Source organism: Micromys minutus (genome assembly GCF_963924665.1).
Source record: "Micromys minutus genome assembly, chromosome: 12".
Classification (NCBI taxonomy): Eukaryota; Metazoa; Chordata; class Mammalia; order Rodentia; family Muridae; genus Micromys; species Micromys minutus.
In genome coordinates this window covers 12,374,851-12,397,579 of record NC_137981.1, presented here as the reverse complement: position 1 = coordinate 12,397,579, position 22,729 = coordinate 12,374,851, and the positions used below count along the sequence as shown (strand labels likewise).

At 44.1% G+C, this 22,729-nt stretch overlaps 1 pseudogene across 1 annotated transcript; it reads right to left on the bottom strand.

Moving 5' to 3' along the window:
* Positions 1 to 18,045: 18,045 nt before the first annotated feature.
* Positions 18,046 to 18,228, bottom strand: LOC308427698 (translation machinery-associated protein 7-like; annotated as a pseudogene). Its single transcript has one exon. The product of its transcript is annotated as a translation machinery-associated protein 7-like (transcript).
* Positions 18,229 to 22,729: the final 4,501 nt, after the last annotated feature.

The following is a 22,729-nucleotide window of genomic DNA, read 5'->3' as shown; positions in this document are numbered from 1 at the left end:
GTTCCAGGCCAGGAATCTGGCAGGGAATGGGGAGTCACCTAAGTCTCAGGTGTGTGCCCACTGAGTCTCTGGGTCTCACCCTGATCTACCTTAGCAAGCTTCCTGGCATGGTTTTACTGTCCAACATGACCCTGAGTCTGAAAATTTCAAAAGTGTGTGTGGGGGGAGGTCAGGGAGCACATAAGGAATCTATTCACTGTGACCCAACCCACATTCCAGGTAGATTTCTAAAAACTATTACATTCAGAGACTGCAGATACTTTGTTCTCTCTAGGGGAGGAACACCCTGCTGTAGCTGCAGGTCCTCAGGTGGAAAGAAATGGCTCTAATCTTATCCAGTACCGTGCCTTATCTAGCTCCCCAAGCTGTCAGCAGCCAGCAGAATTCCACTGTGTTAAGTAGGTTGTGAAACTGGATTTTTCTAGGCACATTCATCCTTAAGATCCATTCATAGTCCAAGAAATGGGACCATCACAACTGACCGACAGCCACAGGCAATGCAAGCCCATACCCATAAAGGTTAGGACCTGGCAGAAGGCCAAAGGTCTTTATTGAAAAACAGTAAAACCTGGGGAGTCAGCTTATATATCAGTGGTCTAGACCCAGACAATAAACCTACTATCAAAAAAGTCTGGCATTTAGAGTCATCCAGCCCATCAACCCAAACCTGCCCATTGTGAACCTCCTCGGAAATGAGCCCTTAAAATGATAAGCCCTAGTCTTCCTATTTGCCCAGGAACGCCTTCAGTAACCCAGAGTGTAAAAGGCAGTGGAAGTCTGAAGTGGAAACTTCTAGTTCCTCTGGAAAGTTATGTCAAATGATGTCTTGCTGGGGCACACAGGTGAAAGGATGTCTTGCTAAAACAGACACATGTATGTTTCCCTGAAACGGACACAGGTGAAAGGCTGTTTTGATACAGCAAACACCTATAAGGAAGGTGTATGACCCACAGACAGTGGGAGATGAGCACTGAACACTGGCTTGGTTTGCTTTACCTCACTACTCTTCCCTAACGACACACTTATATATGCTCTCCTTACATAGTGTCGTAGAGATCAACTTGTGGTAACACCATTGAAAGAAACGTGCCAAAGAACTGCTAGAGAGCTTCCTGGGGCCTCTTGCTGCTTCAGCAGCTGTGCCTCAGGCCGGTTGACAAGCCTCATGGTTCCTTCAGGATTGAACTCCAGCTGCTGGTTCGTGCCTGGTGTGTGACTGCCTAGAGGACTGGGCTGCAGCTGCTGGATCATATTTGGTGTTTGTTATGGGACTGAACTGCTGCCAAAGAAGGTCGAGCTCTCCTCCAAAGAACTATTGCTGAACAGGTCTGCTTCTCCCATATCTTAAAGACTTTTCTTTCCTACTACCTCTGGTGGGTGGTAGGCTAGAGGAGAGGCTGAACCCTTATTAAAAGTAGATTGTAAAAAAATCTATGCCTACAGAAGACAGTTCCTCAAGATGCTAAGAAAGGTCTATGAGTTCCTTGACCAGCCTCAACTGGACATAGGTCAGGGCAGCTGTCTCTGCCTGGACCTCAAACCCTGACATTATATTGGGATTGATACTAATCAAACAATAAGCTCCTCTTCTGGTCCTGACCACTGTAAATTCGACCAACCTAGGCTAAAGGAAAGGACACCTCCTTAATGTCACTAACATATCTTTTAGATATAGTTCCCCCATGCAGATTTCTGTAGCCAGAGCCAGCAGGTTAACTCTAAAAATGGCAGTGGAGTGTATTTCCAGGTCTCAGAGACTACCTGGTTTGCTTGCAGTAAGAGCTTAATCAATTGTACATCTGAATTGTTTGCACTGAAAGAGACCCCCACTCCTTTGCATTTTGTTTGTCTGAGATGGAGAAGGGAGCAGGGCCCATTTAAATCTTGACTCTGGGCTTTCCTAAGAGTTAGGAAGCATCCCTCTCCTTCTTCCTCTGTTGGTGGGGGCAGGCATGTCAGGCCCCAGTGCCATTAAAATCTTAGCTCTCACTTTGGGGAATTAAATCTTTAAGGAACTCCATGCTCAAGCACACAAAGACCTGGCCCATCTAGAAAATTCTGATCTCCATCTGGAAGCCCAACTTGTTAGCTGAGGTTGTTTCTTCAAAACTGAAGAGGATTGGACCTCCCATTTATGAGACAAGGAAGTCTTTGTATGGCTTTTGTAGAAGTAGGAGAAGTAGTTGTTTCTATACCAATCAGTCGGGGCTAATTGGAGAACATTTAGCCATGGTCAGAAATAACTGTTCTTGCTAACCAAACTGCCAACCAGAATGTGAAATTTGTGCATAACAAAGAGTGATGAGGCTCTGGCTGCATGGCTTAGGCAAGTTCCTTGCATAGCTGCTAGCCAGCAATACATATGTCCTGTTCAGAAGAGTGTCCTTGTGTGTTCTCCAGTGGAATCACCACTCATGTCTACAAAGCCATTTTTGGGCCAGCTAGGGGTACATAATGAGACTCTGTTTAAAAACCTACCAACAGACAAAACCACCACCACCAAAACAAAGAACGAAATCATACTGATACTCTATCACACCAGGGTTGGTGGTATAGGTAATGCCTGCATTTAGGAGATAGAGAAAAGATGTTTGGCATATATTTGAAGTCTGACTGTCTACATAGTGACTTTCAGGACATTCTGAGAGACAGGGAGGCCCTGTGTTAAAGAATTTCGACATTATTATACATTATACTAATGCATTATACATAATACTAGCATGCATTAGTCTATTTAGATCTCTTTCTTACTCCCCTGCTCCCTGAACTGCCCTCCCCTCCACCCTCATGCTATTCCTCATCCTCTAAAATTACCCCTCCACTTTCATGTCATATGAATCCCATTACTCTCTCTCCCCCACTGTCTCACTGTTAAGATGTCTTCCTCCTCTCTAATGGTCTCCATTCTACTTTTAATGTACACACACACACACACACACACACACACACACACACACACACACACTTAGATATATATGAGAAGAAACACATGGTATGTGTCATTCTGAGTCTGGCTTATGTCATTTCACTTAATTATTTCCAGTCCCATCCATGTTTCCTGCAAATATATGACTTCATTTTTCTTTATGGCTGAAAAACATTCCGTTTTATTTATAAACCACATTTTCTTCATCCATTCATCTGTTTGTGGACATCTGGGATGGTTCAGCTTTCTAACTAGTGTGAATAGTGCAGCAGTTAACTTGGATGTACATGTGGACTGTTGACTTAGACCATTCAGGTATGGACCAAGTGCTGTATAACTGGGTCCGATGGTAGTTCTATTTTTAGTTTTTTTTTTTTTTTTTTTTCTCGCTTTTGATACACAGTTCCATATAATCCATGCTGGCCTCAAACTCACTGTGTAGTCGGGAATGAGGCTTGAACTCTTGACTGATCTGTCTTCAGCTTACCAGTGCTAGGATTACAGGTACATGTCACACACAAAGCCTGGTTTATCTGAATTTTTGAGCAACTTCCATGTCAACTATCACAACAGCAGTTAACATTCTCACAAACAGTGTGTGAGCATGCCTTTCCCCACACCTTGCCTAACGCTGGCCTGCAGGACTAAATGCCTGTTGTCTTTGCATGTCCTTTTCTTTCTCTAGATTTTTTACTATAATTTCATTGACTAGATTATCTATGTCTAGGCTTTTATTTCAGCTCCTGTATGCGCTGGTGATGGTTGGTAACTTTTCCGTTCTTGCTCTTTGAGTGTGGTATTCTTTGGCATTGCCCTCCAGGTCTAGTAAACATCTGCTTGTCAACATTGTAAGTGATTCTTTTCACTCTGTTTTCTTTGATTTATTGAGTTATCCATTGCCAACATCTCTAATTTTTTTTGTTGTTGCTGTTCAAAATTCCAGTTTCTGTCAGTCTTTCCCTGTTGCTAACTTTTTGATCCATATTTCTCATCCATCTTCTGATTTTTTTTTTCCCCTCTCTGAAACTACCTTTCCTTTCTGGGTCCTGGGTTGAACTCATTGCTGGTTTGTGTAGGTTGTCCTGAAGCTGTTAGTATTTTAATGTTAATTTCACTTCCCCAAGAAGGGCTGGCTAGTCTAGTGACTCAAACTGAACCTTCCCATTTTAATTAGTAAAATAAAATAAAGCCAGTGACTGGGCGGGGCTAGGGAATTAGAGAGGGCTGAGAGGACAGAGGAGGTCAGAGGAGGTTCAGAGACAGATCTTGGCAACATGGAGCTTCCCAAGGACCAGCTAGACCCAGGTGGGATTTATTGGTGTTAAAAAGCTATGAACATTAAGGATTTTATAGGTCTAATATCTCATATAGAAGGGCAGTTTGTATCTTTGTCTGTTTGATGCAATCTTGTGTAGAGGGTTTGTGGATTGAGAGTTGAACATATAAACCTGTATGAAAAGCTATCAGGTTGTAGAGTTGTGTTTGTATGGAATTTTGGGGTACAGAAATACCCCAGGACAGAGGCAGATAATAGGCGGTAGAAAACTGCCAAGGGAAGGGAGTTGTGGGGACAAGTTGGGCCGTGTTGGTGGCTCAGACAGGGCACTAGGAGAGCATGGGGTTCCGAACTAAAACCAGGCTTGAGGAGTGAGTGAGACCTCAGGGCTGGTAAAGAGATAAACTGTTTTATATTTGTTAATATTTACTGCAACAGTTTGAATCATCTCTGAGGTCATTGATCAGTTTCTAATAAGTTTTTGGCCTCTTCTTACTGCATTTTAACTTATTTTAGTATCTCTGAGTTTAGTAGTTGAGGACTTCTGGTCGTTGGAGGAGTCATATTACCTTGCTTCAATGTTGACTTACTCCTCTTTTGCGTCTGTTTTATATAGAGGTCTTCTCACTGAGGAACCTACTTGTGAGATCTCAATCCTCAGTACCCCCCCCCCCGGGAAGAAAAAACACATTTCTGTAAGAAAATCAACATGAAGCTAATTATAATATTGAAAGACATTTAAAATCAATGAAAAGCCACTAACATCAACAGATATCATAAAATAGACAATTGAAAAGCTGATAGATGAGCGTGTAAGGGGTTAAAATCATTTAGGATAAATGTGCAGACAGTAAATGGTATCGACAAAGGTGGAAATCAGGGAGGGAAGGAGCAGAAGGCCAAAGCAGAGAAGAATGTTCTGGAAGGGAAGAGGAAAGAGCATTAGGAAAAATGTAAACCAGGGAACTGAGGCTCAAGCCAGTAATCACACCTGTGAGGTTAGGTCAGGATAAAGAGTTCAAGTTCAACTGGAGGTCAATCTGACTATATGAGAATCTTTTTCAGAAAAAACTACCAAATAAATGACAGCTCTGACAGCTCACACTTGTAGTCTTAGCACAACCATCTCAATTAAGTGTGGGGCCAGCCAGGGCTACGTGATAGAAGCCTCTCGAATTAAAAAAGAAAAGAAAAAGAAACACGATGCAAAACAAAAAACAAACCCCAAAAAAAAAAAAAATTAAAGAATTTCCAAACCAAAAGGAAAAGAAAAAAATATATACAAGAAATGAGAAAGTTTGGAAGTAAAATTAGATGAATATATGTCATGAAAAATAAAATCATGAAAAGCCTGAGGCTACAGAAATGATTTTGGTGATGCTCTGCCAGAGTTCTGTTCCCAGCAATCATACCGAGTGGGTCACAGTACATGGAACTCCTTCTCCAGTCTGACACTTTTGACTTCTGTGGGTGGACACACACACACACACACACACACACGAGGGTTATTGAAAGAGGATAAATCTGTGGCTAGAGATGTGGTTTAATAGCTAAGAACTCCTTCTGCTCTTGCCGAGGACCCAGATTTGCTTCCCAGCTCATATATGGTGTCCCAGCTACCCATAAGTCTAGAGAATCTTATGCCTTTCTTGACCTCCATGGGCACCAGACACTCATAGAGCACGCACACATACATGCTTTAGTTAGAGTTTACATTGCTGTGAATGGACACCATGACCAAGGCAACTCTTTTTTTAAAAAAGATTTATGAATTATATGTAAGTACACTGTAGCTGTCTTCAGACTCACCAGGAGAGGGCATCAGATCTCATTACAGATGGTTGTGAGCCACCATGTGGTTGTTGGGAATTGAACTCAGGACCTCTGGAAGAGCTGTCAGTGCTCTTAACCACAGAGTTATCTCTCCAGCCCCCAAGGCAACTCTTATAATTGGGGCTGGCTTACAGGTTCAGAGGTTCAGTCCATTATCATCAAGGCACAGCAGTTTCCACGCAGACATAAGGCTGGAGGAGCTGAGAGTTCAACATTTTGTTCCGAAGGCAAACAGGAAAAAAACTGGCTTCCAGGCAGCTAGGAAGGTCTCTCAAAGCCCACTATCACTGTGACACACTTCTTCCAACAAGGCCACACCTCCTAATAGTGCCACTCCCTGGGGCAAGCATATTCAAACCATAACAGTACTTGAGGCAATATATACACATAATTATACACCCATGTTAGAGCCTTATACTCAACTGTAACTCCAGCTACAGGAGATCCAATGTCCCCTTCAGACCTTCCTGGGCACCCATACACATGTGGCATACACTTACACAAATGCATAAAAAATTTTTCTTTAAATCTTAAAAAAAAAAAAACCCCTTAGTAATATAAAGTTAAAATACTAAGAGTATAATGAAGAGGAGGGTAATAGAGAACAAACATGGAAAAAAAGAATAAGAAAACAAGAAATGGGAAAATTAAATAATGCATACATGAATAAAATTTTCGGAATGTATGGAAGGGGATCAGTGGGTAGAACCTGGTGACCTCAGTTTGGTTCTTGAACCTTGGTGTAAATGGAAGGAAAAAAATCAGCTCCATGAAGTTGTTCTCTGTCTTCTGTATGCTCATAACATCACACATGCACACACACGCACAAATACACAAAAGTAAATAAAAAAAAATAATGGTAAAGTAAAAATATGGCTAAATGTGTAAGAATGATAAAGAAACCCAGTCGTGGCTGCCTACAGCTGTACTCCCGGCCCTTGTGGCAGGGTAATCAATTCATGGCCAGCTTCCTCCGTGTGAGACCCTTTCTGAAAACACACAACTACAAGGTAACCCAACCAACAAACCAACCAGCCAGCCAACCAACCAAGCAACCAGTCAACCAGCCAGCCAGCCAACCAACCAACCAACCAAGCAGCCAGCCAGCCAGCCAGCCAGCCAGCCAACCAACCAACCAACCAGCCAGCCAGCCAGCCAGCCAGCCAGCCAGCCAGCCAGCCAGCCAGCCAGCCAGCCAGCCAGCCAGCCAGCCAGCCAGCCAACCAACCAACCAACCAACCAGCCAGCCAGCCAACCAGCCAACCAGCCAGCCAGCCAGCCAGCCAACCAACCAACCAACCAACCAGCCAGCCAGCCAGCCAGCCAGCCAGCCAGCCAGCCAGCCAGCCAGCCAGCCAGCCAGCCAGCCAGCCAACCAACCAACCAACCAACCAGCCAGCCAGCCAGCCAACCAGCCAGCCAACCAGCCAGCCAGCCAGCCAGCCAGCCAGCCAGCCAGCCAGCCAGCCAGCCAAAGCAGCAGTAGCGCCGGGCTCCAGAGATGGCTCAGCAGTTAATAGCACAAACCAATCTTCCAGCAGACCTAAGCTGAATTACCAACACTCACTTCAGGCAGCTCACATCACCTGTAAATGGAACCTGAGGGGCATCTGACCGGCCTTTGGTGGCACCTGCACTCCTATACACATACCTACAGAGAGACACATACATATATATATATAATTAAAAATAATTTTAAAAGGTAATTTTAAAGAAGTGGTTTCTTTTCCAGAAGACTTGGGTTTGATTCTTAACTGCCACCCTATTTCTCACAAATAGTATCTGTAACTCCAGTTCTAGGGATCTAAATCCTTCTTTTGGCCTTCTCAGGTACATGGTGTACAGGCGTACATGCAGACAACGTATCCCATACACATAAAATATGTGCTTTTAAAAAACATACCAGGAAAAAAAGTAGATTAAATGTCGGACAATCTTCTTTTGCCCAGAGATTACTAGGACACAGACTTAAGCCAATAGAAAGTCATTAGCCTGCTAGCAATTACACTGGGTGTTCCTGGTCCCAATGTATCCCCGAACCTGCTTCGAGGCGGAAAGAAGAGCCTTGGTTGAGAAAACGCCTCTATCCGTTAAAGTCTGTAGGGCATTTTCTTCATTAATGATTGATGTGAGAGGACCCAGCCCACACTTGGCAGGTAGTCCTGGGTGGTTAAAGAAAGCAAGCTGAGCAAGCCATGGGAAGTAAGCCAGTTGTTAGCCATGTTTTATAAAGCAGCGGTGGTGTAATGGGGGAGGGGGCTACCTCAGCGGGCCCAGGCAAGGTGTCCCTGGAACAATCAAACCGTTCATGTAACAGATCCAATATAAAGGTTTGTTGCCAGGAAGGGGAAGGGGACCCGGAGAAGGGGATAGAGGCAAAGAAAGGGGACAGAGAAGGGCAGAAAGAGGATAGAGGAAAAGAGGAAATGGGGATGAGGCAGCCCAGTAACACGTAGGGGGAAGGGGGAGGAGAGAGGAGGGAGAGAGAATAAGAGAAAAGAGGGGGAGAGAGGGGGAGGGAGGGGGAAGAAATGAGAGAGAAAAGAGAGGCAGTAGGAGGGGGAGGAAGGGGAAAAGGGAGGGAGAGGGGGAAGGAGAGGGGGAGGGGGGAGAGAGAAGCCGAACAGTCCTTTCCTACTTGGCAAGCAGCTGTTGCTAGGTAACTGTAGGGCAGAGCCTAAAGGAATGCTAACAGTATACAGGTGACCCCACTGGCCTGCTCTCCTGGGACAGAGCAGCTGTTATGTTGTCACATGTCACCACCTGGTGCACCAGGTGTGTTTCAGATAAAGGGCCCCGCGGCCATTTCAGAGCTCGCTCGCACTCTCCCTCCCTCCCTCCCCCTCAATCCTTCCCTCCCTCCCTCCCTCCCTCTCCCTCCCTCCTTCCCTCCCTCCCTCCCTTCCTCCCCGCCTCTCTCCTTCCTCCCTACCTCCCTCAGTTCTTTCTCCTGCCTTCTCCCTGTCCAGTCCCCCTCTTTGTTTCCATGGTGACTTCTCTGGCTTTATTCTCTGAGACCATTGAATCTACCCCCAATAATCCTGCTTTTTTACTTTAAAATTTTGGATTGATTTGGTTTCTTTTGTTGGCAGAGAAACTTACTATCTGAGATGGAAACCTATTACCAGTAAGCTGCAATCTTCCATGGCTGATATTTCATTTCCTGCCTGAGTTGCTGCTCTGTCTTCCTTTAATTATGGACTGACTATACACTAAACCTTTTCCTCCCCAAATTGCTTCTGATTATGGTGTATTATTACAGCAGTAGAAAGCAAACAGACAAACTGGTATCAGGATTATGGGGAATCATGTGATAGACTTGACCATATTGTTTTGGGGAGGGTTGGAATTTTGAGCTAAAAAAGCCATTGAGTGCTCAAAGCTTAATAAACTGAAAGAAAAGAACGTGGACAGAAATATAGATGATGGAGGCCTGATTTGTGAAATTTGTGAGGGAAGTTTGAAAAGCCAATTTGGGGGTCAGGACAAGGTCTTTCTAATTAGTCCTGGTTGTCTGAAGCTCTCTGTGTAAACCTGGTCACTATGTAGACCAGGCTGGCTTGACTCAGCTCCATCTCCCTCTGCCTTCCAGTGCTGGGATCCATGTACCATTAGGTCCTGACATTGGGTTTGAAAGAGAACTTGAGCTTTTCGAGTGTTGAAATTCTTAAAGACTGTGGAATTTTTAAAGCTGTGCCACATTCCATATTGTGATATTAATATGAGATCTTGGGGATAAATAGAAAAAGTAAAGGTTCTTCTAATAGCGATATATTTGTGTGTCAAGGTTAGGATAAGCACTAACCAATGTACTGCCTAGTGTTTTGTCCCTTGATACAAACTAGGGTCGTCCGGGATGAGGGAACCTCAATTGAGAAAATGGCTCCATAAAATTAATATTTTCTTTCTTACTAAGGGCCCAGCTTTGGATGGTATAAGGAAGCAGATTCAGCTGAGTATGGTTGTGCGTGCCTTGAATTCCAACACTGGGAGGCAAAGGTTTGAGATCAGCCTGGTCTACATAGTGAGTTCCAGAACAACCAGGGCTACATAGAAAGATCCTGTCTCAGACAAACAAACCAACAAACAAGCAAGAACATAAAAAGATGCTGTAAAATGAACTCTAGTTTGAGGCTACCTTAGGCTACGTAGAGAACACCAGGCCATCCTTGGCTCAAGTGTAAGACATCTTAAAAAAATTTAAAAAAAAAAGTAATTAATGAATGGTGAACTAGAAGCTACTTCCAAGTATGAAGAACAGCCAATGAAATAAGAGACTAGCAGAGAAAAGGGAAGAGCCTTGGAAATTCACAAAGGCTCCATGAAACTGCCAAGTGAGGGAGAAACAAGGCTAGCAAGACACAGAAAGAAATCAAAGTGGAACACAGCTTCAGCCAGAGCTCCCCTCACAGGGGTGAGAGGAGGCAGACACCTGATCTACAAGGTCGGGCGGCCAGGGAGCTCTGGTGAAAGATACTGGCTGTCCAACCACCAGACAAGCAGCACCCCTCACTAACCTCAAAGCCAGCTGAGTTTTGGGGAGACAGTGATCCCTTCAGAGGATAGCAGAAGGATAAATTATGTGTCATCTCGTGAGGGATCTGAATATCTAAAACTGAGCAGCCCCCAGGACCTAGAAGACAGAGCAATTACTCATCAGGGAGCCTGAGTTGAATGTGGCACAGCCCCAGGCCAGAAGGCCAGATGTTGACAAGCCACAACATGCCGGCTGCAAAAGTTTCTGTTCAGGAGACGCAGTGCAGAATAATCCACCCTCACTGGCTGAAAATGCACTAACTTTTGGTTTGGCTTTCTTTCTCCTTTTTTTTCCTCTTCCTTCCTTCCTTTTTCTCTTTGTTCTTTCTTCTTCCTCCTCTTCTCCTCCTTCCTCTTCTCTTCTTTTTTTTCTTTTTTTACTAGAAACTCTGTATTTACATTTGAAATGTTATCCCTTTACCCCGCCCTGCTCCCATCCCCTCTCCCCCCCTCCAGTTGCCTTCACAAGGTGCACTCCCTTCTGATACCCCTCTCCACCTACACTGGGAAAACATGCCCTCTCTGGAACAAAAGCCTCTTTTCACACTGATGCCAGACATTGCTATCTTCAGCTACATACGCAACTGGATCAATAGGTCTCTCAAAGTGCGCACAAAGGTTGATGTTTTGGAGGGTTTGGTTGGTTGATAATATTATCTTCCCAAGAGGTTACAACTCCTTTCAGCTTCTTAGGTCCTTTCTTTAGCAACCTCATTGGGATCTCTTCTTTTCTTCTTGAGACAGGGTATCTCTGTGTAGCCCTGGCTGTCCTGGAACTCTCCTTGTAGATAAGGCTGTCCTCAAACTCAGTGATCTGCCTGCCTCTACTACCAAAGTGCTGGAATTAGCAGTGGTTGTCAACCTTCCAGATGCTGTGACCATATAATACAATTCTTTATTTTATGGTTGAATGAAAAAATAAATAAATAAAAAGAAAAGGAAATTTTTCCTAGGTATGGAGGAGGAGAAAGTTTGTTTATGGAAGGACATGGCCAGAGGCAGACACATCTGGGAGAATCCAGGTTGGACGTGGACCCTGAACCAAGTGGGAAGAGGGGAAGGAGAAGTTGCCTATTTAACATATCAAAGTGGACCTGGCCTCCAGGTTCTCCCAGCATCCCTCAGTTCCTACCTATTACAGTGTATGGCAAACTCTACTCTCTACCCTGAACCTTCCAGCCCAGGGCCTGGGCTGCTCTGTCCCAAGAGGCTTTTCCCTGTATAATGCAGACATTTTGGCTACCGGATCTCTCTGCCTCTCTGGCTCACCTTCTGGCCTTCTGGCTGCTTTACTTGGCTCAGTTGGTGGAGGGTTTTCTGAAATGCATATTGCTTTAGGTTTGATGCTTAACCCTGCATAAAACAGTAGCTGCAGTGTACTGCAGTCTAATGCCTTTATCCCAGCATTCTGGAGGGAAAAGGAGAAAAGTTAGAAGTTCAAGGTCATCCTTGGCTACCTAATTAAAAACTATCTTAGTTAGGGTTTCTATCATTGTGATAAAACACCATGACAAAAAGCAAATTGGGGAAGAAAAGATTTGTTTCATCTCACAACTTGTAGTTATCCATCATCCAGGGGATAATTCAGGGCAGGAACTCAGGACTGTTAATTGATGCAGAAGCCATGGAAGAATGCTGCTTAGTGGCTTGCTCAACCTGCTTTCTTAGAGAACCTCCCTGAAGGAGGTTGCTGGCCTGTTTATTGGATGCTACTGCAGAGATCTGTGGGACCCTGGCCTGGCCAGAGTGGCCTTGGAAGGGGAAGGGAGTCCGATCAAGGCGAACTTTCAGGCCTCTTCCTGCTCTAGAGATGGTGTGGCGTGGTCTGGTGTGGCGGAGGGTTAGTGGAGCATGGTGTGGTGTGGCGTGGTATAGCAGAGGTTTGGTGGAGCACAAAGGGCAGCTAGAAGCCAAGGTTAGAGCCACTGAACAGGAAGGGACTGTGGTAGGCTTGAGCAGCTTTTAGCAATGAAAGCTTCAGGGGAGAAATCTCTGCCCCAAAGTGTTGCAGCCCTATACGACAGAGGACCTCAGACGGCCCTTGATGAAATGACTCGAATGTTTTATTCCTGTGGACAGGGTCTTATATACATTTTGGGGTGGGTTGGGGGTCTATGAGGAGATGCTTTCTATTGATTTGCTCTGAGGGGTTAGGGATACATGTGGAGGGGTTTCAGACACTGACCCTCTGTGTCACAGTCCTCTCCATGGGGTATTGGGATCATGTGCTCCAGGAAGAACAGGAACCTAGTGGATGAAACTCCTGCCATCCTTAGGTATGAGAGCACAGGGGTTTCCGAATCCACTCAACCTCAGCAATGGTGGCACACATTTTTAATCACATCACTCAAGAGGCAGAGGTAGGCAGACCTCTGAGTTTAAAGCCAACCTGGTTTACGAAGGAAGCTACAGGATAGCCAGGCCTACATAGAGAAACTTTTTCTCAACAACAGCAGCAACAACAACAAATCAAATCAAACCAAACTAAAACCAAAACTAAAATCCAAAACCAAACCCCCCCCCCAAAAAAAAAAAAAAAAAACCTAACCAAAGAACAATAAAAGCAAGCCGCCACCACCACCCAAACAAACAAAAAACCCCTGAGTGTTCCAAGGCCTCTCAATCCCTGCACATTATCTGCTTGTGGGGCTGTGTCTTTGTTCTCATCTACTGTGGGTGGCAGCCTCTCTGGTGACAGATGAGACCTGATATATGGGTACAGCAGAATGTGATTAGGAGTCATTATATTGCTATGTCCTTTTAGCAGTTTTTGGGTTCTCCCTCGGTCCATGGCCTATCTAGTCTCAGATTCTTGGGCACCCAAGCAGTGTCAGGCACGGGTTCAAGCTCATGGAATAAACCTTCAATCAAATCAGATAGTGGTGTGGTTACTCCCGCAAGGTTTGAAACATGATTACACCTACATCAGTTCCCTGTTGTAGATCAAAGGGTTTGTAGCTGGGTTGTTTACCTTTCTCCTCTGGTAGTGGTGTAGGGTACCTTCCAGTACCATGAATACTAGTGATTTGGGGTGAAAACTCTAGTTAGACACCAGCTAAACTTCTCTGTGTTTAATCAGTTATGTAGATGTTGTCTTCAGCAATAGGATCTTACCACCAGTTTGTGGAGAGCAACCAATAGACTTGGAAATAGCCTGGGTTGTTTGGGGGTTTCCATGGGGCTCCTTTGGCCAACAACTCAATTAGATGTAACCTTTTTCTGGCATTGGAGGTCTCACTTGGTGGTAGTTTGTAGGTTGTCTTGAAGCTGTTAGTATTTTAATGCTAATTCCACTTCCCCAAGAAGGGCTGGCTAGTCAAGTGATTCCAACTGAACCTTCCCATTTTAATTAGTAAAATAAAGGAAAGCCAGTGACTGGGCGGGGCAAGGGAGGTAGAGAAGGCTGAGAGGGCAGATGAGGTCAGACGATGTAGGGGGAAGATCTTGGCAACGTGGAGCTTCCCAAGGACCAGCTAGACCCAGGTGGGATTTATTGGTGTTAAAAAGCTATGAACATTAAGGATTTTACAGGTCTAATATCTCATATAGATGGACAGTTTGTATCTTTGTCTATTTGATGCAATCTTGTTGTGTAGAGGGTTTGTGGATTGAGAGTTAAATATACACACCTGTATGAAAAGCTATTGGGCTGTAGAGTTGTGTTTGTGGGATTTTGGGGTACAGAAACACCCCTGACAGAGGTGGAGAACAGGCGGTAGTAAACTGCCAAGGGAAGGGAGTTTTGTGGACTAGTTGGGCCATGGTGGTAGCTCAGACTGGGCGCCACAGGTGCTCATGTTTCTGTATCAAGGTCAGGCCTGAGGAGTGAGACCTCAGGGCCAGAAAAGAGATAAACCCTTTTTATTTTTTAATATTTACTGCAACAGTAGTTTGTCTCACCTCATTGTTTGGTAACTACACTTATATTTCTTTCATATATGTGATGGTTTGTATATCCTTGGTCTAGGGAGGAGCACTGTTGAGAGATGTGACCTTGTGGGAGTAGGTGTGGCCTTGTGGGTGTAGGTGTGGCCTTGTGGGAGTGGGTGCGGCCTTGTGGGTGTAGGTGTGGCCTTGTGGGAGTAGGTGTGGCCTTGTGGGTGTAGGCTTTAATACTCTTGTCCTAGCTGTCTGGGAGTATTCTGCTAGCAGCCTTCAGTTGAAGATGTTGAACTCTATGGGCTGGAGAGATGGCTCAATGGTCAAGAGCACTGATTGAGCTTCCAGAGGTCCTGAGTTCAAGTCCCAGCAACCACATGGTGGCTCACAACCATCTATAATAGGATCTGATGCCCTTTTCTGGTGTGTCTGAAGATTGCAACAGTGTGCTCATATGAATAAAAATAAAAACCTAAAAAAAAAAAGTTTCCTTGGTCATGATGTCTGTTCACAGCATTAAAATCAAAACTAAGAAAATATATGTATATATTTTAAGAAAAATTTACTATAGTAGGTTTCCATATGGCCCTTCAAATAGCTCTTAGTTTTAGCTGACCCTCCGTTATCCCCTCTTCCCTCCTCTTCTCCATTTAATCCTCTAATTACAGTCCCCTTCATCTTTTCATAATTGAATATTTTATTTCCCCTTCCTTGAGAGATCCTTTCATTCCATCATAGTCTCTGTCTTAGTCAGGGTTTCTATTCCTGCACAAAACAGCATGGCCAAGAAGCAAGTTGGGGAGGAAAGGGATTATTCAGTTTACACTTCCATATCACCAAAGGAAGTCAGAATTGGTACCCAAGCAGGAGCTGATACAGAGGCCATGAAGGGATGTCACTTACTGGTTTGCTTCCCCTGGCTTGCTCAGCTTGCTTTCTTATAGAACCCAGGTCTACCAGCCCAGGGATGGCACCACCCACAATGGACTGGGCCCTCCCCCCTTGATCACTAGTTGAGAAAATGCCTTACAGCTGGATCTCATGAAGATTTTCTCAACTGAGGCTCCTTTCTCTGTGATAACTTCAGCTAGTGTAAACTTTACACAAAACAAGCCAATACAGTCTCTTACTCTATGTACATAACCTCTGTGGTATGGATTATAGCATGCCTATAGAAGATTTAGCAACTAACTCCACATAAAGAATACATATGAGGCTGTAGAGATGGCTTAGTGATTAAGAGTACTGCTCTTCCTGAGTCCTGAGTTCAATTCCCAGTTACCACATGTTGACTCTCAACCATCTCTAATGGGATCTGATGCCCTCTTCTGGTGTGTCTGAAGACAGCTACAGTGTACACATATAAATAAAATAAATAAATAAATCTTAAGAGTTTGCTTTTTTAAAAAGATTTTTAAACATTTTTATTTATATGAGTACACTGTAGCTGTCCTCAGAGACACCAGAAGAGGGTATCAGATTTTATTATAGATGGTTGTAACCACCACGTGGTTGCTGAGAATTGAACTCAGGACCTCTGAAAGAGCACTCAGTGCTCTTAACAACTGAACTGTCTCACCAGCCCATAAATAAAACTTAAAAAAAAAAAACCATCTTTGTCTTTTTGGGTCTGGGTTATATCACTCAGGATGATATTTATTTCTAGATCCATTCATTTACATACAAATTTAATGATTTCACTTTTAAAAAATAGCTGAGTTATATTACCTTGTATAACTAAGCTATATTTTCATTATCCATTCCTCGGTGGATGAGCATCAAGGTTTTTTCAATTTCTGGCTATTGTGAATAGAGCAGCAGTGAAAATAGATGAGAAAGCCTCTCTTTAGTGGGATGTGGAGTGAGTGGTCTAGCTGCATTTTGAGGTACATTTCCAGCTTCTTAAGGAACTGCCACCCTGATTTCCACAGTGACTGTATAAATGTGAAAGACCAGTCTTGGCTTGGTTGGGGATCTTGAGGAAGGGGTGTTTGGAGTGGCAGAAGAAATGGCTTGAAGTCATTGATGGGGTGCAAGCTGACAGCTCTGTAGTCTCCTCAAGATAGCTGTCTAGACAGCTCTCTAGGTATCACATGTGTTTTGTGACCAAAGCCAGAAAACCTGCTAGAAAAATTCTAAAAGAACTTCATTACTTCTCTAGACAGCTCAGCTTTTGTAAATCCTAAAGCCCAGTCTTTTATTTGCATTTTAAATCAGTCATTTACCATAGGTTCCCTTTTGGTTATCCCACAAACCATCATTTTATGACCTTAGCCCATTGATTCTTAGAAAAAGACAGCAAGTACATTTTTTAAAATAGCAAGTCCTATGCAGTTCATTGGGCACAACACTTGTGTTTGCCACATCTACACAGAGAGGCTATTTTTATGTGAGAAAGTTAGCTTTCTGTTTTCCAACTCTAATGGGATCTGATGCCCTCTTTTCTCTCCTATGTCTGAGACAGCTACAGTGTTGCTTATATTCTGATGCTAATTGGTTCCCCCAAATCAGTTTGCAGGAGAGGGTGTGCATGTAGCTTCTGGGAGCCTGCCCTCAGTTATTTCTGATTGGTAAAGATACCAGTAACCAATAGCTGGGGAGCAGAGAAAGAGGCTAGGTTTAGAGTTCCCAGTATGGTGACTTTGAAGAGGAAGAGAAGGGAGTAGAGATGCTATACCTGAGCAATGGACAGGGAAGTGCCCAGTTGCTATGTAAGGGGCCAAGAGGACACAGCCCAGAGGGCTGCTCAACTGTATCCAGAGCAGCCAAGATGGAACGGTGAAATTAGTAAGTAGTAACTCAGAATTATCGGTGGGAAGTAGATTCCAACAGCATAAAGGTTATGCAGTCATCCAGCTACTGTGCTGCGGGCTGCTTAGGGCATATTAAAATATAAAGGCTGTGTGTGTGTCTTTCATTCGGGAACACGAACCGCTGAGGTGGGATGCAATCCCACAACAGGATTTATTAATAAATAATTAATTCAATACAATTCCTTCACTGCCTAAGCTTGGCTGTCCTGAAACCTGCTCTGTAGACAGACATTGACCTCAGAGAGCAGCCTGCTTTTTTAAATGAGTTGGTTTAATTCAAAGCAGTACAGAATTCAGAGTACAATGAAGACAGAACAGTAGGCTCTGGTGTGATCCCAGACTAGGTTCACCTTAAATTCACAGCTGAGGTTGGAATTGCTGAACATTAGAGACAGTGAGCCATTTTATTATTCACTTTATTGGGTTTGTTTATTTACTTAATTTATTATATATAAGTACACCGTAGCTGTCTTCAGACACACCAGAAGAGGGCTTCAGATCTCATTACAGATGGTTGTGAGCCACCATGTGGTTGCTGGGATTTGAACTCAGGACCTTTGAAAGAGCAGTCTGTGCTCTTAACCACTGAGCCATCTCTCCAGTCCCTACTGGGTTTTTTTTTTTTTTTAAACAAAAGTTTATTACAATGTACAACATCAGGCTCCAGGATAACACTTTATTCATTCTAGCTATTAGGTGGCAAAGATGTATGACAGGGAATCCAGATGTTTAAGTAGGAATGAAAGTGGAGGGTCACCATCACATCAGATGTGAGAAACAGCTTACTTTTTGCCAGATTTGTTAATTCCACCTGTGGCTAGGGTGCCCTTTCCCGAAGCCTTGGCTTTTAGCTCCTCCAGTTTCTTCTGTTCCTCCTTTTGTTTCTACTCGAAAGCCTTATTTTCATCCACCTCCTTGGCCTGCTCCTTGGGCTGTTTCTTTTTGCCACCTTCACGGATAGACATGGCGCCTCCAGCCCCTTCACCAGCCCCTGATCATGAGCCCCTGCCCACTTTTGTAAACCAGACAATAGGCTTAGCTCAGGTGCTCTGTGTGTTAATACCACTTTCCCATGAGAGTGTCCTCAGATCTGATTTCCTACTAATCTTTCAGAAGCAGAAGGCTGCCGCGGCATGGTGCTTTTAGTAATTACATCTTACTTACTAATTAAATAATTGCATGTATTTCTTCTTAAGGTCTTTTTACTTATCTGTCTCAGTTTCTGATTGCTAAGATAAATAGAATCTGATAGCTCTGAACAAAAGCCACTCAGGGAAGAATGGGTTTGTGTCACCTTCCTCTTCATAGTCCTGTTGTAGTAAATATTAAAATGAAGGCTCAACCTTTTATTGACCCCACTGTCTCACTCCATGGGCACCGCTGAGTGCGCGCATTCAGTCCCCACACCACTTGGCGTTCCAGGCCGCCTTTAACAACTCAGGCACGGTTCACTCATTACCCCTTTGCTGCTTCTGGCCCGGGTGGATACAACCACCCCAATATGTTGTTCTTCAACATTTCCCCTTGGCTTGTTGCCATGCCTTACACACACACACACACATACACACACACACACAAACTCCATGGGGGGCTTTATGTGTTTTACCAGTACCTTCTTTGAACTCAATTAAGTCACCACATCAAAGAACACACCAAAACACTCTGATCCAATTGGTATGATATAATTTGACCACCTAGATAAATCAAATGATCTTGTACAATTCCACCCCTCATAAAACATTCATAATAGCCTTATTTATGAAGACATGAGCTGAGAGAAACATAAATGTCCGCCTCTATCTCCTCCCCCCCCCTTACCTCTCCACTGTCCAATCACATATTGCCTTAACATAAGTCTACATAGTCCATCATAAGTCAGGGCAGTAATGTAGAGGCAGTAACTGAAGCAGATACCCTGGAGGAACTTTGTTGACTGGCTTGCTCTGACTTTCTTTTAAAAGATTTATTTATTTATTAATGTATATGAGTATATCCTCAGACACACCAGAAGAGGGCATCAGATCCCATTGCAGATGGTTGTGAGCCACCAGAGTTAGCCCTCCGACTTTTTTTTTAATAGCATCTCTGCACACTTGTTCAGGGATGGCACTATCCACAATGGGCTGGGCAGTCCCACATCAATCATGAACCAAAAGAAAGTATGGTGCGGAAGAGATGGCTCGGCAGTTAAGAGAACTAACTGCTTTTCCAGAGGTCCTGAGTTCAAATCCCAGCAACCACATGGTGGCTCACAACCATCTGTAATGGGATCTGATGCCCTCTTCTGGTGTGTCTGAGGACAGATTTAGTGTAGTCATACACAAAACAAAATAAAAGTAAATAAATCTTAAAAGAAAAAAAGCAATGCCCTCACAGGCCAGTCCGAGGAAGACTTTTTCTTAACTGAGGTTCTTCTCAGATAGCTCTAGCTTGTATTGGCTTAAAAAAAACAAACAAACCAAGTAGAGCATCAACCCATCAAGAGTAAAAGGAGGAGGATTACTTTTTCTCTGGAACAATTTTATTTTTCTAAACATCACCAGCTTCTTACAGAATCTCTTCTTTACTGTCTTTCATGCTTCTTAGTGTCATGTCTACAAAATGGCTGAAAGGCCAAGTGTGCTGTGGACTTTAACGGGTTGATAGTGGATGGTGGAGCATGGGTTTAAGGAAGGAAACCACACTAAAAGAAGCCAGAGAGAGACTTGGGTGGGAGGTGGTGTGGAGTTCTCCTCAACCTCCAGAGGCAGCAGAGAGACAATTCTTGGGAGACAAGAAGTCTGTTCATCACAGCTGGACTCAGTATCTGGTGTTGGTTCAAGCTGCTGGAGACTGACTGACCCAGGGTGGCTCATTTTAGACATATTTAAGCATAGCACAATTTGGTGAAAACTATTCTGGTGATGACACAGTCCTTCTCTAATAAAGTATACATACTGTAAGGAAAGATGACGGGGCACCAGTGAAAGGAAAAGTCACGGGGCATCAATGTTGTGAAAAGATGACGATCCGAGTCACGGCATCAATGTTAGGGGAAGGATGAAGAGAGTAGGGGGCATATGACCCATGGAGGTGCAGAAAGGCCTGGGGGTAAGGGGGATGCCTCTGGGGGGGATCCATGTTGGGAATCCCTTCCCCCTGAGGGACCAGCCACACAACGGTATAGTACAGAATAGGGTTTATTCAGGTCATGGGAGAGTTAAGAGAGGCAGAGAGAGAGAGGGAAGTGGAGGAGTAGAGGCCAGCCAAGAGCACATGGAGGGAGAGGGGGGAAGGGAAAGGGAAGAGGAGGGGTAGGAGTGGGAGAGCAAGGCTGCAAGAGCACAAGAGCAAAAGAGAGAGGAGGGGTCAAGCAGCTCCTTTTATAGTGTCAGGTCACTGGGGAGGAGCATACCTGGCCACTGCTGGGTAATTGAGGGGTGGGATATACCTGGCTGTTGCTAGGTAACTGAGGGGTGGGGTTTACAGAATCCCAACACATACATTTTCTTGAGGAACAAAGTACGTTCGATATGGATCAAGCATGACTACCAAAACTCTTGGTAATGACTAATGACAGGTTCTGTCTTAGTTAGAGTTTTATTGCTGTGAACAGACACCATGACCGAGGCAAGTCTTATAAGGACAACATTTCATTGGGGCTGGCTTACAGGTTCAGAGGTTCAGTCCAATATCATCAAGGCAGGAACATGGCAGTGTCCAGGCAGGCATGGTGCAGGAGGAGCTTCTTCGTTCTACATCTTCATCCAAAGGAAACCAGGAACAGACTGAGCATCCTCAGGCAGCTAGGAGGAGTGTCCTCAGAGTGACACACTTCCTCCAGCGAGGTCACACTTTCTAATAGTGCCACTCCCTGGGCCAAGCAAATGCAAACCATCACAGGTTCTATAAACTGATTGAGAGAAAGGAGTTTATGAGACTGGGACTGGGAAAGGTCTTGTGCCTGAAAATCTTCAGCCACATATATTACACAAAGGTCAGTGGCCCAGAAAGCATGCCTGCTCCAAAAATCAGGCTTTGCATTACTTCCCTTGAAGAAATGATTTGGTGTACTTGAATTTTCAGGCTCCCCTAGAGCATGTCTGTGAGGACTGAGACCTCCATGCCCCCTGTTAGGTTGGAACCCCTAAGCCCCGCAATGTCCTAGGACCCACGGCCAAGCCAGGCCTCATAGAGATTCCTCCTCATCACCCAGTGAACCAGACCTCTATAGCACAAACCTGGAGATACACCACACTCGAGTCACAGCACCATCTTATAAAGAAAATGAGCTGTGCAGTTCTTTTGGAGTGGTATAGGTGAAAAAAATATTGATTTGCCTGACATTTATATGGAAAACAATAACTGGGCATTGTGACACATGCCTTTAATCCTAGCACTCAAGAGTTAGGTGGACATCTGGACTTGAGGCCAGCTTGGTCTACAAAGTGAACTTCAGATTAGCCAAGGCTGTAACACAGAGAAGCCCTGTCTTTAAAAACAACAAACAAACAAACAAACAAACCAAAATGTGTGTGTGTGTGTGTGTGTGAGAGAGAGAGAGAGAGAGAGAGAGAGAGAGAGAGAGAGAGAGACGGGGGGGGGAGAGGTAGAGAGAATAGCAGTAAGATACAACAGTACAATGATATATCTAGATGGTACATTTCCAAAATATGGAAAGTCCCAATGCTGATTAGAGCAAAAGGAACTTTTATTGTCAATATGTACTATATGTACTCGTCGGGGATGTAGATGATGCGGAGGCTGTACAAGTGTACAGGTGTGTCTTAGGTAAGGTTCTCATTGTGTGAAGAGATACCATGACCATGCCAACCCTTGTGAAGAGAATATTTGCTTACAGTTTCAGAGGTTTAGTACACTATCATCATGCCCAGAAGCAAAGCAGCTGAGAGTTCTACATCTGGATCTGAAGGTGGCAGAAGACGCTGTGCTACACTTGGCATAGTTTGAGCATAGAGACCTCAACATCAGCCTCTACAGTGACACGCCTTCCTCCAACAAGGCCCCCCTACTCCATCAAGGTCACACCTCTTAGTAGTACCACTTTTTATGGCCAAACAGTCACACACATGAGTCTATAGAGCCCATGCTTACTCAAGCCACCACATGGTGGACGACCCATGGGAAGTCCCTCTTTCTTACTTTAACTGGTAGGAACATAACCTTTTTCAGGAAATATTACAGGAGTTGAGTGTGAATGCCAGATTTATTGGTTGTGCTTTTCTATTGTGCTTTTGGGTTTTCTTATGTGTATCTCTCTTTTGTGTGTACTTTTCTTCTGAAAGTCATTGAGTTTATATTTGCAGCTTGGGCAGAAGGAAAAGTATTTTGTGGCAGAGATAGGCTTATTCAAAACTGTTGGATCTGTTTAATTTTAGGTTTTTTTTTTTTTTTTTTTTTTTTTATCTTAGAGAAGAGGTAGGTATCCCGTGCAGATATTCAATGATTAGTAGTTTACAATGTAAG